The 16,723-nt window shown below is 41.6% G+C and overlaps 1 long non-coding RNA gene across 1 annotated transcript; it reads left to right on the top strand.

Annotated features, from left to right (window-relative positions):
- Positions 1–4,819: 4,819 nt before the first annotated feature.
- LOC143773886 (uncharacterized) lies at positions 4,820–15,014 on the top strand. The gene is made up of 3 exons (XR_013215427.1): positions 4,820–5,317; positions 5,539–5,674; positions 14,389–15,014. It is a non-coding gene; the product is annotated as an uncharacterized LOC143773886 (long non-coding RNA).
- The last annotated feature ends 1,709 nt before the right edge of the window (positions 15,015–16,723 follow it).

The following is a 16,723-nucleotide window of genomic DNA, read 5'->3' as shown; positions in this document are numbered from 1 at the left end:
TCCTTGGTAGTGCTTTCAGCACAGGTACCTCCTGCTTAGTAACCGGGTTCCAGTAACGTCAGCTGGTCCTCGGTAGTTCCATTGGCTCTTGGACCTTCGGGTAGCCATCCGAGTTCCAGTTCCATCAGCTGGTTCTCGGCATTTTCTCAGCCTTCTTGTACCTTCTGCTACATTTCCAAGTTCAAGAGACTAAACACAATGACCCGGAAGACCACCCCTAAGATGACGACGACACCAGAGACGACAACCACCGTGATGACGACGACCCTGGAGACGATGACCCCGAAGACCACCCCGATGACGACGACCCCGGAGACGACGACCCTGAAGACCACCCCGATGACGACGACCCCGGAGACGACGACCCTGGAGACGACGACGACCTGGAAGACCGAGAAGCAGAAGAACAAGAGGCTGCAGAACAAAGAGCAGAAGGACATTAAGCATAACACAAAATATCAGAGCAAAAAATATTATGTAAATTATAAGCAGAAGAAGACTAAGCAGTGTATGGGGGTGAGTCCGTTCCTCCTCGTGGTGCCCCTGGATAAAGCCTGATGCTGCAGGCCAAACTGAACGCGGACAAATGTAACTGTTTTGTGACAGGCAGAACGGAAGGTGTAATCTTCAAACTTTTATAGATAACAACTACGGGAATGCCTGTCACAAATAAGAATATGATGAAGAAGTTGAATATGATGAAGATAATAGTAAAATAAAAAGAATATGAACAATGTAACCCAAAAAATAATAGGTAGAAGATGAAGAAGAAGATGAATAAGGTGAAGAAGTTGATGTCAAAGAAGCTGATGATGAGGATAATTAAGAAGAAAGCGTGGGAGAAGTAAAAAAGAAGGTGAAGGGCGTGGAAGTAGTGAAACATCAATATCTGACATAAAAAAAAAAAAAAAAACATAGTCAAATTCTTTCTAACGCCGAACTTCATAAAAAAAAAAAAAAAATCCTGCTATTCTATTACATTGGGCTAAACCTCTGTCCCTTTAATATCTCCGCCACGTCCCCCAATACATCCTACAATATTCTTAGTTGTTTTCCTTCATGTAGAATGAACCTACAAGTGTATAAAGGGTTTATTTTAATTCCGATATTTTCGTCCCATTGACTTGCATTGGGATCGGGTATCGGTATCGGATTGGATTCCGATACTGTGACGGTATCGGCCGATACTTTCCGATACCGATACTTTCCGATATCGGAAAGTATCGCTCAACACTACCCCTCACTATACTGTCTGACTTTACAAACATTTGTAACAGAATGTCTTGTCCTGAAGAAGTCGCGTACTTTCAGCGTGATGCTGTAATAGAATGGCACCATTGCATCTGCACTAGTCTGCTTGTGAAGTTTCTTCCTTGATAAATATTACACCATCGACCGTGAATAGGATTATTGAAAAGAGGAAGATTTTAGTAACCATAGCAACTCGGGCACCAAATCGAGTCCAAGCCTCCTCTGGCATCTCATCTGCACAAAAGCTGTGCACTTCATGGCATAGCAACTGCATGCAAGCTCTACATCACCAAGCACAATGGCAAGTGTCAGATGGAGTGGTGTAAAGCATGCTTCCACTGGACTCTGGAACAGTGATAACGTGTTCTGTGGAGTGATTATTTATGCTTCTGTATCTGATGATTGTAGGTTTGGTGAATTTTACCTGTCTGACTGCAATATGCCAACTATAATGTTTGGTGGAGGAGGGATAATGCTATGGGGCAGTTTATCAGGGGTTAGTCTAGGTCCAGTGAAGGCAAATATTGAAGAAAATCTGTCAGCATGTTTTTTGCAGTCATCTTGAACGCAGCATAATGTAGGGATAGAGACCCTGATTCCATTGATGTGTCATCCATTGTGCTGCTTGGTGTATTTTTGATAAGATCACTGTTTTATCAGCAGGAGACATTGGAGGACTAATTAGCCATCATTGTTTGGCAGCTTTCTGCCTATGCACAATGTACAAAGAAATCTGTCAATCAGCGGTGTACAGAGTTCACCATTCAGAGAACTGGTTAATCTCAGATAGAACATTGATTTGATCAAAACTGCAGCAAGCAGACCAGGAAGTGATACATCTCTGGAATCAGGGTCTCTGTCCCTACATACTGCTTTAAGATGGGTAGCAAAAACCTGGTGACAGATTTCATTTAATACTTCAACATGCCAGGAGATTTTAGACAATTGTATGCTTCCATCTGCGTGGGAACAGTTTGGAGAAAGATCTACTTTAATCAAGCATGACTGACCCTGTGCATATAGCAAGGTCCATAAAAGAATGGTTAGGTGAGCTTGGGTTGGAACATATGACTGTCCCACACAGATCACTGACCTCAACCCTCTTGAATACCTTTAGGATGAACAGAAATAGAGATTTTCGTCCAACATCAGTGTCTGACATCACACATCTATTCTGGATGAATGAGTGAAAATTCCCATGCACACTATTCAAAATCTTAAGCCTGACCAGAGGAATGGAAGCTGTTTAAGCTGAAAAAGGGTGACCAAATCCATATTAATGACTATGAATTTAAAACGGTATGTCTTAAATGCTCCTGTGGGTGTAATATGTATGTGGTCAACAGACGATTACATTTCAGTATCTACCTACCGCATATTAAACTTTTTATTGTTTTAGGACTGTGAGATTTGGGCAAACTGATTGGTTGTCAATTAGGGCTTTCAATTACCAACAACACAAATTACTTTTCGTGTCTTTCTCTGAAACCATGCTTGTACCGCACATTAGGTTATCACCTTGTGAATTTCTATTTGAAATCTAAGACAGACAGAAAAAGCCTGAATTGGACAAAACACAGTGCGGATGAACGAGTTACTGAGGTTACAAAGAGCCATAGGGGCAAGAGTTCAACTCCTTACTCTTAATGCAAGAAAAATCTCCTCTGAAGCAATTCCAGTCTTGTCTCCAAGGGTTGATGCGTTCGTCCTTCGGAAATGACAAACTTCTTATGACTCAGAAGCTAAATAACACAAAGCTATTTTGGAGATTTTTAAATAAATAAAGTTGACAACATGTATGAAAAGTAAGCATACTACCCATGCCCATTTTCCTTAAAAAAGTAATGGGCAACACTTCGCATAATACATGAGCATACTGATCCCATAGCAAATATACCATGTGCAGATCAAGAAGTGTTGTATAGATTAGAGATTACTCAAAAAGATTAATTTTATTTCAATAACTAAAACATACACTAATAACACAGTGCCTCAAACCATAGAACATACATACACAGGCTCGAATTGGCCCACAGGATAGCAGGGGAATCTCCCGGTGGGCCCCTGTGTAGATCTGGACCCCCAACCCCACTGTATGGGCAGCACTTGGCATAATTCACTTGATTCACTCTGTACAGAAAAAAGCAGCATCTCATCATTCATTTACCAAACTACCCAGTTTATTATCATATAGAGATATAGGTAAATTTGTGAACAAAAGTAGTTTAATATTTGCATACAGGTGAAAAGTTGGCCCCTCAAAGTCAATGTTATTGGTGGGCCCTTGTCACCCCAGTCCGACACTGCCTGTATATGTAGCATAAACCCAAAAGGTACAGGCCGGGCCATGGCGTATGTGACAGACATATGTATCACATCACCCCTCGCCTGAACAAAACCGTCCAATGAGGCTAAAAAATGTCACAATGAATATGGCGCTGCCCGCACAACAGGTTCGATGACAATTGGAGGCGGAATTTGTGCTGTTTTGGTTTCATCTCTCTCCATGGAGAGCGCGCTAATGTCCACTGCAGCCGTGACACAGACCTGGCACAGGGAGCAGGCAGTGTGAATCAGATCATATAGGCAGCATGTTAGGTATTAGTATGTTGGGTATTCATTATGCAAACTAGGGGGCAGGTCAGTGAGGGATCAGTGACCTGTCAGCAGTCTGCATTATGAATATATAATCAGAGCACCACATACACCAGCCCCGTCTTAGGGCACGAGCATATCATTAATTACAAAATGAAAATAAAGATTAAGAAACAACCACAAGACGGATTTCATCAATCAAGATATCATTTTATTCAGTATAACGGCGCCGACCTGACATTGTCCGTAGGTTATTGTGCACAATCCTGCTGACAGGTTCCCTTTAAGCAGCACATGAAGTCACTGCCATGCACTGCACACAAACTGTGCTATCAAAGGGTGGAAAGTATGGCCATACTAACCAATATGCTCTACCATAGTATAACTACTTGTTATCGATGTTAATGGCAGCAGATGTCACGCATGGTTACTTCTGTGACATCATGTGATACAGATAGCCAGTGTTACCTCACAACGTGATGTCACAATGATTGTGGTCTGTGTAAACTGGTGTTCCGGGGAAAATGCTCATTTCAGAAGGTGAAGACAATGAGAACAGAGGACCAAGGATCAAGGATACAGATTCTCTTTTCAGGAGGTGAAGACGAGGAAACGAAGGACCCAGGATCGAGGATACAAATTCTCTTTTCAGGAGGTGAAGGCGAGGAAACGGAGGACCCAGGATCGAGGATACAGATTATCTTTTTCAGGAGGTGAAGACGAGGAAACGGAGGACCGAGGATCGAGGATACAGATTCTCTTTTTCAGGAGGTGAAGACGAGGAAACGGAGGACCCAGGATCGAGGATACAGATTCTCTTTTCAGGAGGTGAAGAAGAGGAAATGGAGAACCCAGGATCGAGGATACAGATTCTCTTTTTCAGGAGGTGAAGACGAGGAAACGGAGGACCCAGGATCGAGGATACAGATTATCTTTTTCAGGAGGTGAAGACGAGAAAATGGAGCACCCAGAATCGAGGATACAGATTCTCTTTTCAGGAGGTGAAGACAAGGAAACGGAGGACCCAGGATCGAGGATACAGATTCTCTTTTCAGGAGGTGAAGACGAGGAAACGGAGGACCCAGGATCGAGGATACAGATTCTCTTTTCAGGAGGTGAAGATGAGGAAATGGAGGACCCAGGATCGAGGATACAGATTATCTTTTTCAGGAGGTGAAGACGAGGAAACGGAGGACCCAGGATTGAGGATACAGATTCTCTTTTCAGGAGGTGAAGACGAGGAAACGGAGGACCCAGGATCGAGGATACAGATTCTCTTTTTCAGGAGGTGAAAACGAAGAAACGGAGGACCCAGGATAGAGGAAACAGATTCTCTTTTCAGGAGGTGAAGATGAGGAAACAGAGTACCCAGGATCGAGGATACAGATTCTCTTTTCAGGAGGTGAAGATGAGGAAACAGAGTACCCAGGATCGAGCATACTCATTCTCAAGGAGGGAAAGAGGGGAGAGGGTAAGTGAAGCTCACCAGCTCACAACCTTGATTACTTCATTTCTTTAGTATGAGTTCACCTGGAGGGTGCCGTATCCGCTGATGATAACAGCCATGATCAGAGGAAGAAAGGAAATTTAATCGGCACAATCCAATCCAGTAATAAATAATATTATATATTACTAGATTGGATTGTGCCAATTACATTTCCTTTAGTTTTCTCATACTGATTCTCATTTCAGGAGGCAAAGACGAGGAAAAAAGAGGACCTAGCATTGCGGTGTAGACGAGGAGAAGGAGGACCCAGGATAGAGGATACAGATTCTCATTTTAGGAGATGCAGATGAGGAGAAGGAGGAGTCAGGATCAAGGATACAGGTAGATTAGAAACTGTAGAGGGTGTTCAGATAGTGAACCTTGTACCAATATGGACGTCTACCCTCCAAGTCTATGGTTGTAAAGTACTATATTTCTTTAGTCTTTGCTGTCAGAATCTCTAGACTTTGGATATGAAGGTTCGAAGTGAGGTCACAAGGTGGAATGTTGAGCACTCAGAGTTCCATGCAGCAAATGTGAGGTCACCCATGGGGTTATCAGAGCGGTCAACACAAAGATGGCAACTAGGCTGGAGACACCACAGTGGGTTGTTCCATCATTGACACTTCAAGTGGTAATTGTGGTTGGTACAGATAGTTATTGGGGTGACAAGCTGCCATTATTTCACCACATGAATGAGAGCATTGTATAAATACTTTGTGGATATATATTGTATTTACACCATATTTTTTAACAAATGGCAAATTTCACTGTCTTATAAGCCCTTTTCAAAACATATGTATTTATTAAACTATTTTTAACTGTATATGTTAAAACATAAAAATAACATGAAGGTGGCATAGTACATTTGACATGAAGTACAATATGTGTATGACTGCACATCTACATACGAGTCACATGTTCTAGACAGTTAATGGCTAGAATAAATACATTTATGTTGCAATCATTTTTAATATGCATAAAAAAAATTCTATTTGCTTAACAATGTTTGCTGTGAATTGTAACACTTGATTCATTGCTCTCATCTAACATTGGGAAGTGTTCAACCATGCTTAAAAAGTTTAACTAACGTAATGTGCCCAAACTACACTCACCGGCCACTTTATTAGGTACACCTGTCCAACTTCTTGTTAACACTTAATTTCTCGGTTCAAGTGTTTTTATTAAACTTTTAAACATAACAACAAACTTTATGCATTAATTTTGTATTGATATATGCTTCATCTATAGATACATATGAAGGAACATGGGGAAGGGAAGTGGTGAGATGGGGGAAGGGGGGAGAAAGGGGGAGGAAAGGTAAAAGAAATAACCGTAGTGTAGACAGACTATTATTGCTTGTAAAGATTTGTCTCCTAATCTGTCTTGTTGTCACCAGCTTCGATTTTCCTATATTAAAGGTAAACTTATATACACGTAAGGAATGCATCAACATTCCGTAACTCCACAATTAACAATTAACTTTGGTATATGGTGTTCCAAATATTCCACTTTTTTTTATATTTATGTATACAATCGTTCATTATAGCAAATTTAAGATCAAGCGCATTGTGTGTTTGTAGCCTGTCCACAACGTCATGGAGCTTTGGGGGTTCAAGTCTCTTCCAGAATGCAGCAATCAGATTTTTTGCAATCAACAGGATATGGATGATGACATGTCTTGTGGAAGGGTGGATGTCTTCCAAGTTCAATGAGAACAGTAGGCCTAGCGAAGAGAGAACAAAGTCTCTGCTAATCAGTTTGCTGATGTATTCCGAAATTTCTCTCCACAAACCCCCAAGTTTCGGGCACGACCAAAAGACATGCAACATGTCACCTTTTCCTCCACAACCTCTCCAACATAATGGGGACTCGTCCTCCCTGAAATGTGCAACTCTGGAAGGTGTGAGATACCACCTGGTTAGAATCTTGAGATAGGACTCATGCAGAGGAATCGAAATTGTTGACGCATAAGTGTAGTTAATGGCAATCTCCCACTTTTTCCTAGACACCCTAAACTGTAATTCCTTCTCCCATTTTTGTATGTACCGATTTTTCCCAAACTCACTGTCCTTATTAAAAAACCTGTATATGAATCTTGTACTCCAGAAAATCTTATGTGTAGTATTTTTGAGGAGGAGGTGGGAAATTTCTGATTTAATAGTAGCTCTACCCAAGAATTTTTTTATTAAATCCTTTATTATGAAGAACTGCATGATTTCTTCCGATGGGATGTTAAATTTTTTCTTTATTTCTGAAAAGGTCTTGATCTTATTATCACAGACCAGATCACCCATCTTGTCTATACCCCCCTTTATCCAGTTTTCTGGGAAAGTGGTCCCGAAGGCAGTAGCTATTAAAGTCAATGGAAGTTTGTCTCCAGGGTTCCCCTCTGTTTTGTCCTTTTGGTTGGTCAGGGATCCCCAAGCACATACAATTGCCGATAGGATAGGATGTTTTGATTTATGAATATTTAGATTAAATATATGTTCAAGGAGGATTCTCTTTATTGGTTTGGTATCATGAATCTGTGCCTCCAAATCTATCCATGCAGGTGTTATACCCTCCATTAACCAAAATTGGCTCTGTTTGATTAAATTTGTTAAGTAATAGGCATGTATGTTTGGGACTCCCATTCCTCCACTGGACTTACTTTTGTGCATTATGTCCCTGGAGACTCTAGCTCTCTTCCCCTTCCAGATGTATTCAAAGATTTTTTTATTGCAGTCTCTGAAGAAGGTTGCTGGAAAGTTCAAGGGTAAAGTTCTGAATAAATATAACAGCTTAGGTAGAATTATTGTTTTGATTGCCAAAACTTTTCCGAACCAAGATAATCCCACATTTTCCCATGCCAGTAGATCCTTTGTAATAGTGGACAATAATGATCTGCAATTCGCGCTGACAGTATCTGCCATATTCCTTCTAAATGCAACCCCCAAGTAGCTGATTTCCTCCCTCTCCCAGCAGAAGTCCGATACCTTCTTAACAGACTCTATCAAATCGTCAGTCATGTGGAACTGCAAAATTTTAGATTTATGATTGTTGATTTTAAAGTCAGAAATCAGGGAAAATTCTCTGAGAGTTTCCATTAAAGCTTTGGTAGAGTTAAGTGGGTTTGTGAGAGTCAACAACATGTCGTCTGCAAACAGACTAATCTTGAACTGTCTGAGTGTGGATTCAATTCCCGAGATATTAATATTTTGTCTCACTGCCTCCGCCAAAGGCTCAATTGCCAGTGCAAAGAGCAGGGGTGACAATGGGCATCCCTGTCTCGTACCGTTTCCTATCTCAAAAGGCCTGGAGAGGCTATTGTTAATGTAGACTTTAGCACTTGGGCTGGAGTAGAGGGAAAAGACCGAATCCACCCATGAGTTATCAAAGCCAAATTTCAGAAGGACTCTTTTTAGATAAGGCCAATTAATTCGGTCGAAAGCCTTCTCAGCATCCAAGGCTACCAGTATTGACGGGGTATGAGTGGAGTTAATTTTATGAATAATATTTATAAGCCTTCTAGTCCCATCGGATGTTTGCCTGTCTTTTATGAAACCTGTTTGGTCACTGTTGATTAACTTGGGGAGTATAACTCTCAACCTTGTGGCCATGATTTTGGAGTAAATCTTGATATCCGTGTTGATGAGAGATATTGGCCTGAAATTTCCGACCTCCTCCGCATCACTCTGAGACTTCGGGATCATTATAAGAGTAGCTTCTAGCATCTCCCCTGGGGACTGTCCGGATTGTGAAGCCCGATTAAAGACTCTAGTTAAACATGGGACAAGAGCTTCCGTAAATTTCTGATAATACTCATTAATCAGACCATCCGGGCCTGGGGATTTCTGGGATTTTAATGATTTGATTGTTTCCCTAATCTCTGATTCATTAAAGGGTTGGTTAAGAGTGAGCAAGTCTGTTTTGTCAATTTGATGGAGACTTAATCTGTCCAGGAATTCTATTGTTTGTTGGGTTCTTGTTGGAAAATCTGACTTTATATTGTACAATTCCCTATAAAAATTAGCAAATTCCTCTGCAATATCCTGCGGATGGTATTTTATGTCCCCATTGGGAGTTCTGATTTTGAGCACCCTGTTTTTTATTCTTTCTTTCTTCATTTTTGCCATCATGAATTTAGTGGGCCTATTCGTTTCAGCATATGTTTTAAATTTAAATTTATTTGAAATTTTTTCAAAGTCTTCCATGATCACCCCATTCAAATCCTGTTTTAATCTAAGAGTGTCAGTGTATATCTGTTGGGAGTTGGGGTCTTTGTTATTGATAAGGGTTTCATTTGTCCTAATCTGTGTCTGAATGGTTTTAATCCTTTCCCTCCTCTTTGAATTATTTTGTGCTGTCAGTTGGATCATCTTTCCCCTCACCACCGCTTTATGGGCGCACCATATTGTAAGAGGGCTCATTCCCTCAGTTTCGTTCTCCTTAAAGTATAATTTCAGAGAGGACTCAATCTCTTTTCCACACTCTGGCGTGTTCAACAAATAATTGCTGCACTTCCAAAGAGCGCTGTTTTTGAAAATAGGTCCAACCACAACTTCTGTTATGATGGGAGAATGATCTGAGAACGTCTTGTCTATAATGACTGATTTTTTTATGTTGGTGAGGGAGAAGATGTCTGTGAGAAAAAGGTCTATCCTTGATGAGGTTTTGTGAACAGAGGAGAAATGTGTGTATTCTTTTGATGATGCATTCAGACATCTAAACGTGTCATATAATTCATTGTTTAATAGCCAATTTCCTAGGTCTCCAGATAGGTGTCTAGTCAGTGATGAAGAGTCTATTTTACTATCAGGCACCATATTGAAGTCTCCCATTATGTATAATTTCCCTTTTCTATTTTTTTGAATTTTTTTGGCAATCTTATTAAGGAAGTTCATTTGCTTTTTATTAGGGCCGTATATATTGACAATCGTGCACGTAGTTGAATTTAACTCGCAAACCAAAATGTGATATCTACCCCCTGGGTCAGTGTGTTCCTCAATGAATTTGAAGGGGACTGTGTTTTTTATTAAGGTGATCACCCCTGCCTTTTTCTTTGAGGCTGACGACTTGAACGAGTGTGCAAAGTCTCTGCTGGAGAGGTGTGGATAGTTATCATTCTGAAATTTCGTCTCCTGTAAACATGCGACATCAACCTGAAGCTGTTTCAATTCCCTCAAAAGCGTATATCTCTTCCAGGGACTGTTAAGCCCCCTGACGTTGTAGGACGCGAACCTGATCATTACCGTGTGGAGATGTAAAACCTATTGGAACACTTAAACTTAGAACAAAGAAGTTAGTGAACAAGAAATTGAACAAAATAATACAATACGATCAACTGTAATATATTAACTCTAACTGTTCAGTTTCAGATCTAGATCCGAATAGGGATCTTGACCTATGGGGAAAGTTCGTGTGTGTTTCAACTCTCCCATTTCTCCCATTTCTTGTATGGGGACTAAATTTATTCAACAGCCTTCTTCTTTAGAAAATAAAGTCCCGGGGAAGAAGGACAAAAAGAATCACACTGCCTAACATGAACGCAAATTTTCAAACATTAGATGTAAAGAATGATCTTCCCTCCTCAACAGAATTAAGCACTATGAGTTTTTCTTTATGATAAAACAGGAGCTTGGTCGGGAAACCCCACTTATATCTGATGTGTTTCTCCCTTAGGATATCCGTGATAGGTTTGAAGGACCTGCGCAGGTCCAATGTGTGCTTAGATAAATCCGTGTAGATTTTAAGCTGATGGTAAGGATCTGGTAGTGCGCCATTGTCTCTGACGTAGTTCTGAATTTTTTCTTTGGTACTAAAGAAGTGAAGCCTCATAATTGTATCCCTAGGCTTATCGACATGAATTCCCTTTGGCTTAGGGAGCCTGTGAATCCTGTCAATACATAGATCCATGTTGGTAGCCTTTGGAAGAGTCTTCTTAAAGACAGTCTTAACGAAGTCCGCCAAATCCTCCTGCTTGACCTCCTCTGGAATACCCCTGATCTTGATGTTGTTACGGCGGCTTCTGTCCTCTATATCCGCCACTTTGGATCTGAGCTCATTGATTTCCTGCTTAAGGATAGTGTTCTGAGAAGCTAAAGCGTCAGTCTTTTGCGTTAGTTCTTCAATCTTTTTTTCATTTATCTCTAGTTTTTGTACTATTCCTGCACATACTTCCTCAATTTTGGTATTATATTTTGTAAATCCTTCCTCCATTTTGCTATCTATCAGAGTGATAACCTTCTGAAAAAATTCCTCCTCAGGGGTCTTTTTTACCCTTATTTGTTCTAGATCGGAACGCTCTCTTTTGAGTTTAGGATCAAATTCTTCGGATGACCTATGGTCTGGGGCACCCCTTTTAGCAGAAATGGATGAGTCCATTGCTGGTTCCTCTGATGAGTCTTTTTCAGTTAATGAGAGAGGGTCTTTGTTTATTGTGTCAGGTTTAGTTTTTCCACTAGAACGTTGTGCAGGGATAATCCTTTGGGGAAGCATTATTGATGGTTTGATAACTTTAGCTGTGTTCCCCTTTTGAGGTGATGTGGATTTGACAGGACTTAGTAAATTAGAAATATCTACGCAAGATTTAGATGCTAATTTCCTGGATGAGCTCATTGGTGCAGTTTGTTGGTATAATCACTTTATTTAGGATTCTATGGGAGTATCTATGCAGACTCCTGATACTTGTCTCAGAATGGGTTAATAATTGAACTTGAGCTAGGACTCAGTCTCTGTGTCTCAGTACGATGTTACAGCTTTGGCTCCTATCCCTCTGTAGTAATAAAGCTCTTCCCTTTTCCCGTTTCTCTTCTCCTTTTAATATGGGGAATTAACCCTTACTCAACTGCTGTTCTTCTGCCCGGGAGTTATAGGAAAGAATGAAATTCCCCAGATCCACTGCCCTGGCTCCTGCTGTGATTCTACTTGATCTGCTAGTGGGGAGCACTGATGCTTAATAATTAAGTGGTGACCCCTAATGGGTTAATAACCTGGATGAATCCAGTGATGCTAAATGTATTATCCCTTTATGGGGGTTTATGACAGATACCCGCTGACTAAAGAGGTATAGAATGAATTAATTAGCTGCAGGTTCCAGCTCAATGCTGTGCCTATGTCTGATAAACTTGCATTCCACAGGCGCCGCTCACAATCAGAGGTTCAGACCCAAAATGAGGGTTAATCCCAATCCCCCTAGCAGTCCTAGGACTATACCCCTGGTATCAGCAGGGTTTATGATTTGTGTGACAGTTGTTCCACAGCTTAGCTCTCGCTACAGTTCGGGCAGTATGATAGGCTCGTTGTTGACTATGTGGGACTTTGAGGTCTGCTTACCTCCGGGCCGATAGGTGTGAGATGCTCCAGAGTCGTTGGGCACCTGTCATCTGTGTCCTCCCTCCAACTGCTGGTCACTGTCGGTTTTCGGTCGCTCCTCAGCGGTATCAGGTATCAGGTAAAGCCAACACTGCAGGCGATGAGCTGCAGACGATGAGCTGCTTGGGCCACTGTGTTAATATGGAGGAGATGCGTGGTCAAGATGGCGGCTCCAGACTCCCTCAGGCTGACAGAGAAGGGCCGGTAGGAGTAAACACCTCTGTGCTTCAGCCAGAGGTCCGTCCCTGGTCTTAAATGAAAGCCTATGTATAAAGGCTGCTTGATATCTTCAATAAAAGCGTTTTAGTCCCAATATAAAGCTTTTTAGTCGCTTTTGAAGGGAAATCTGAGAGAGCTCCAAGCTCCTGCTTCTTTACATGGCAAGAGCTAGGCCACGCCCCCCGTTAACACTTAATTTCTAATCAGCCAATCACATGGCGGCAACTCAGTGCATTTAGGCATGTAGAAATGGTCAAGACAATCTCCTGCAGTTCAAACCGAGCATCAGTATGGGGAAGAAAGGTGATTTGAGTGCCTTTGAACGTGGCATGGTTGTTGGTGCCAGAAGGGCTGGTCTGAGTATTTCAGAAACTGCTGATCTACTGGGATTTTCACGCACAACCATCTCTAGGGTTTACAGAGAATGGTCCAAAAAAGAAAAAAAATCCAGTGAGCGGCAGTTCTGTGGGCGGAAATGCCTTGTTGATGCCAGAGGTCAGAGGAGAATGGGCAGACTGGTTCGAGCTGATAGAAAGGCAACAGTGACTCAAATCGCCACCCGTTACAACCAAGGTAGGCCTAAGAGCATCTCTGAACGCACAGTGCGTCGAACTTTGAGGCAGATGGGCTACAGCAGCAGAAGACCACACCGGGTACCACTCCTTTTAGCTAAGAACAGGAAACTGAGGCTACAATTTGTACAAGCTCATCGAAATTGGACAGTAGAAGATTGGAAAAACGTTGCTTGGTCTGATGAGTCTCGATTTCTGCTGCGACATTCGGATGGTAGGGTCAGAATTTGGCGTAAACAACATGAAAGCATGGATCCATCCTGCCTTGTATGGAGCATCTTTGGGATGTGCAGCCGACAAATCTGCGGCAACTGTGTGATGCCATCATGTCAATATGGACCAAAATCTCTGAGGAATGCTTCCAGCACCTTGTTGAATCTATGCCACGAAGAATTGAGGCAGTTCTGAAGGCAAAAGGGGGTCCAACCCGTTACTAGCATGGTGTACCTAATAAAGTGGCCGGTGAGTGTATATCATTAAGGTAAGGCATTTGATAAATGTGGAGTACACGAACGACTTTGCATATAGGGGATTGTTATATGTTATACATTATGTTCTCACTTATGTGCAAATAAGAGGGGAACCTAGTAACAATCTATTTTAAATTCCACGGAGCACATGTAATAAATAGTGTTCAGCATTCCGATACTGCAAATATCGGGTATCGGCCGATATTCGCTGTATCGGAATTCCGATACCGAGTTCCGATATTTTTGTGATATCGGAAATCGGAATCGGAAGTTCCCAGTGTATGGTTCCCAGGGTCTGGAGGAGAGGAGACTTTCAAATATCGGACGGTATCACTCAACACTAGTAATAAACTCAAACAATCAAAATACATAATTTATTTTTACATTAGCCTTCAGATTTCTAGGCCAATGAATGACACTTATTACTTTTCCTTTCCAGGGACAGTATCTGGATGCTGGAATGAAGACTGAAGAACATAACATTATCCATGAGATTATTTGATGCCTTCTGATGTCATCAGAAATGACATTGTGGTTTAGCACATCTGCAGAGCTACAGGAAAAAGCCCAATACTGGTTCTATTATTGACCAGTTGATTTATGCCACTTAAGAAATCTGTTATGGTATAATGGTACTAAGTCTGTAACCTAGGATGTAATGTTTGTGGGGTTTAGTGTTTGTAGGGGTAATGTTTGTGGGGGGCAGTGTTTGTAGGGGGCAGTGTTTGTAGGGGGCAGTGTTTGTTCTCTCTTTTTGCAGTGAAGATGAACGATACCACACTATGACCTCCCATCGATGAAGAAGATGTGTGGCGTGCTACTAGGATATAATAAAGAAGATCTGGTTTCAGGAAACTACACTTAACATCATTGCTATACATATACATCAGTTAGTTGTAGTATGGCCTTGGTCCAGGGTTCTTGAACTGATTGCCTTTTCTCGGGGTCGAGAAGGAATTTTTTCCCTGTGACACAGATTGGCTCAACGTATCCAGGTTTTTTGCCTTCTTCTGGACCAATGGCTTTAGGTAGAAATAGAGATTGTATGTAATAAAATATGTTTAAAATTCAATGATTTGTCTCCTCCTAATTTCTTTATATTACATAGTGCTCTCATAGTTTTATATGTTAGTTCTCAATTTTACAAACCATGGCTACTGCAATATGAAGCCAAACAGAATATACAGAGATGGTAATGGATGGATAGATGGCCACATGGGTGAACATATGGTTCATTTTTTTCTGTACTTTCTATTGCAGGTATTAAGAGTCTTTAAATATTTGAATTTGCCAACTTTGTAAAACTTTTCCAGAAAATTCAGTTTGCAGCTATTTGCAATATTGCAAGGTCCCTAATTGCCTGAAAAACATATGTATAACTCTGATGTCTCCCAGGATTTTTGCAGAACTGCACAATTCCAATGGCTTTTTATCAAGTTGACAAAAAATGTTCCCTTTATTTAGGCAGTTGGAACAGGCTAGATGGTTTCAGAGTGAAGAAGCAATGGCCCGTCACTAAGCCTTTATATAGTTTTCTCAACTTTGGGAGCAGTTTTCTGTTTGTGCACCTTGTAGAGGGTACGGTTCCCAGCATTGTAGAGTATAGCTTTATAATACAGTGGACGAGGATGGGACAGACAAGGCTATGTCTGACAGTGTGGGGCCAGCTCAGACAGTCCTGGCAGCAGCAGTACAGTATCCATTGCAGTCAGAGGCCTAGCTAGTAGTGTTGAGCGATACCTTCTGATATTCGAAAGTATCGGTATCGGATTGGATCGGCCGATACCAGCAAAATATCGGATCTCGCCGATACCGATACCCGATACCAATACAAGTCAATGGGACACAAATATCGGAAGGTATCCTGGATGGTTCCCAGGGTCTGAAGGAGAGGAAACTCTCCTTCAGGCCCTGGGATCCATATTCATGTAAAAAATAAAGAATGAAAATAAAAAATATGGATATACTCACCCCTCCGGCGGACCCTGGACCTTAGCGATGTAACCGGCAGCCTCCGTTCCTAAGAATGCAGAGTGAAGGACCTTCGATGACGTCGCGGCTTGTGATTGGTCACGTGACCGCTCATGTGACCGCTCACGCGACCAATCACAAGCCGCGACGTCATCGCAGGTCCTACACTCACTGTATTCTTAGGAACGGAGGCTGCCGGTTACACGGCTAAGGTCCAGGGTCCGCCAGAGGGGTGAGTATGTCCATATTTTTTATTTTTATTCTTTATTTTTTACATGAATATGGATCCCAGGGCCTGAAGGAGAGTCTCCTCCTCCAGACCCTGGGAACAATACACCGGGAACTTCCGATTCCGATTTCCGATATCACAAAAGTATCGGAATTCCGATACAGCAAATATCGGCCGATACCCGATACTTGCCGTATCGGAATGCTCAACACTACCCCCCACAAGTGACACCATTTTGGAAACTAAACCCCTCAAGGAACTATTCTAGATGTGTGGTGAGAACTTTGAACTCCCAAGGGCTTCAAAGAAGTTTATAACGTAGAGCCATAAAATTAAAAAATCATATTTTTTCCACAAAAATGATCTTTGACCCCCAATTTTTATTTTCCCAAGGTTAAGAGGACCCAAAAATGTATTGTTCAATTTGTCCTGAGTACAGTGATACTCCATATGTGGAGGTAAACTACTGTTTGGGCTCATGGCAAAGCTCGGAAGGGAAGGAGCGTCGCTTGACTTTTCAATGCAAAATTGGCTGGAATTGAGATCAGACGCCATGTCGCGTTTGGAGAGCCCC

This window comes from Ranitomeya variabilis, chromosome 5, assembly GCF_051348905.1.
Source record: "Ranitomeya variabilis isolate aRanVar5 chromosome 5, aRanVar5.hap1, whole genome shotgun sequence".
NCBI classification, from domain to species: Eukaryota; Metazoa; Chordata; class Amphibia; order Anura; family Dendrobatidae; genus Ranitomeya; species Ranitomeya variabilis.
The sequence above is the reverse complement of the archived record's forward strand: the minus strand, read 5'-3'. Positions and strand labels throughout refer to the sequence as shown.